Source organism: Canis aureus, chromosome 5 (genome assembly GCF_053574225.1).
Source record: "Canis aureus isolate CA01 chromosome 5, VMU_Caureus_v.1.0, whole genome shotgun sequence".
NCBI classification, from domain to species: domain Eukaryota; kingdom Metazoa; phylum Chordata; class Mammalia; order Carnivora; family Canidae; genus Canis; species Canis aureus.
Genome location: NC_135615.1, coordinates 31,666,793 through 31,669,647, shown reverse-complemented (window position 1 = coordinate 31,669,647; position 2,855 = coordinate 31,666,793).

Here is a 2,855-nt window from a genome sequence, read left to right as displayed (position 1 = left end):
AAGAGTGTCCTGCCAAATTTAGAATGTACTTGAACTTTGTGATTTCATACATTAGAAATAAATGCCAATCTTTAGAAGTCAGTTTGTAAACTATAAAATAAAAGAACATGACTTCCTTTTTCCAAGAAAAGTGCCTCCCAGCAGCTTCTTGGACATCACATTTCCTCCATAAAACTAGACTTGGATGAGCTAAGTGTGAGTCAATTAGAAACATATGTACCAAATTGTCCCTGGATCTAACGGCTACAAAGGAAATACTCAAGTGCTTTCCTGATAAATATAGAATCTGGAGATTTAGGTACACCTCAAACAGAGTTAAAAATGAATAACTGAACACCTAATGGGGGAGAAGTTACGTTTGTTCACCAATTCTAATGCTTGGTACTCACATATTTTTCTTAAAAACAAGTCTAAATATAACTTAAAATAAAACATTCCCTTGTGACAGCAAAGCCACCCCAGAATGAAAAAGAAAAACAAAACAAAACAATGTGAACATGGGGGACAAAATCATACTTTTCATGTAGGCACTTCTATTTAGGCTTATCCAAAAGGTGAGGTGTGCTGGATTAATTTTTATATTAATATTAAAAGTGACGATCAAGATTTTATGTGTCTTTGAGAAACTGAAAAAAAATCGATTTACCCTTGATGAATAGTTATGATATAACACTTTAGAAATATAATAAGCATCTTATAATGCTGTTGCATTTCAGTATCAACACTTTATCAACCCATCAACAAATCTCCCAAGGAATTTGCCTTCTTGATTTATTTCCATGTTATTGGGAACTCATATTAATTGTTTTCATTTGTATTTGAGACCTGGCATAATTCCAAAACCTTTATCCTGGATTATTTTCAGAGTATTTGGAGGGACAACAGCTATAATTGTATTGCTTTTATTTTTTTTTATTTTTTTTTATTGGTGTTCAATTTATTAACATACAGAATAACCCCCAGTGCCCGTCACCCATTCACTCCCACCCCCCGCCCTCCTCCCCTTCCAACACCCCTAGTTCGTTTCCCAGAGTTAGCAGTCTTTACGTTCTGTCTCCCTTTCTGATATTTCCCACACATTTCTTCCCCCTTCCCTTATATTCCCTTTCACTATTATTTATATTCCCCAAATGAATGAGACCATATAATGTTTGTCCTTCTCCGACTGGCTTACTTCACTCAGCATAATACCCTCCAGTTCCATCCACGTTGAAGCAAATGGTGGGTATTTGTCATTTCTAATAGCTGAGTAATATTCCATTGTATACATAAACCACATCTTCTTTATCCATTCATCTTTCGTTGGACACCGAGGTTCCTTCCACAGTTTGGCTATCGTGGCCATTGCTGCTATAAACATCGGGGTGCAGGTGTCCCGGCATTTCACTGCATCTGTATCTTTGGGGTAAATCCCCAGCAGTGCAATTGCTGGGTCGTAGGGCAGGTATATTTTTAACTGTTTGAGGAACCTCCACACAGTTTTCCAGAGTGGCTGCACCAGTTCACATTCCCACCAACAGTGTATGAGGGTTCCCTTTTCTCCACATCCTCTCCAACATTTGTTGTTTCCTGCCTTGTTAATTTTCCCCATTCTCACTGGTGTAAGGTGGTATCTCATTGTGGTTTTGATTTGTATTTCCCTGATGGCAAGTGATGCAGAGCATTTTCTCATGTGCATGTTGGCCATGTCTATGTCTTCCTCTGTGAGATTCCTGTTCATGTCTTTTGCCCATTTTATGATTGGATTGTTTGTTTCTTTGGTATTGAGTTTAATAAGTTCTTTATAGATCTTGGAAACTAGCCCTTTATCTGATCTGTCATTTGCAAATATCTTCTCCCATTCTGTAGGTTGTCTTTTAGTTTTGTTGACTGTATCCTTTGCTGTGCAAAAGCTTCTTATCTTGATGAAGTCCCAATAGTTCATTTTTGCTCTTGTTTCTTTTGCCTTCGTGGATGTATCTTGCAAGAAGTTACTGTGGCTGAGTTCAAAAAGGGTGTTGCCTGTGTTCTCCTCTAGGATTTTGATGGACTCTTGTCTCACATTTAGATCTTTCATCCATTTTGAGTTTATCTTTGTGTATGGTGAAAGAGAGTGGTCTAGTTTCATTCTTCTGCATGTGGATGTCCAATTTTCCCAGCACCATTTATTGAAGAGACTGTCTTTCTTCCAATGGATAGTCTTTCCTCCTTTATCGAATATTAGTTGCCCATAAAGTTCAGGGTCCACTTCTGGATTCTCTATTCTGTTCCACTGATCTATGTGTCTGTTTTTGTGCCAGTACCACACTGTCTTGATGACCACAGCTTTGTAGTACAACCTGAAATCTGGCATTGTGATGCCCCCAGATATGGTTTTCTTTTTTAAAATTCCCCTGGCTATTCGGGGTCTTTTCTGATTCCACACAAATCATAAAAGGGTCAACCAGGAAATTAAGGAAGAATTAAAAAGATTCATGGAAACTAATGAGAATGAAGATACAACCGTTCAAAATCTTTGGGATGCAGCAAAAGCAGTCCTAAGGGGGAAATACATCGCAATACAAGCATCCATTCAAAAACTGGAAAGAACTCAAATACAAAAGCTAACCTTACACATAAAGGAGCTAGAGAAAAAACAGCAAATAGATTCTACACCCAAGAGAAGAAGGGAGTTAATAAAGATTCGAGCAGAACTCAACGAAATCGAGACCAGAAGAACTGTGGAACAGATCAACAAAACCAGGAGTTGGTTCTTTGAAAGAATTAACAAGATAGATAAACCATTAGCCAGCCTTATTAAAAAGAAGAGAGAGAAGACTCAAATTAATAAAATCATGAATGAGAAAGGAGAGATCACTACCAACACCAAGGAAATA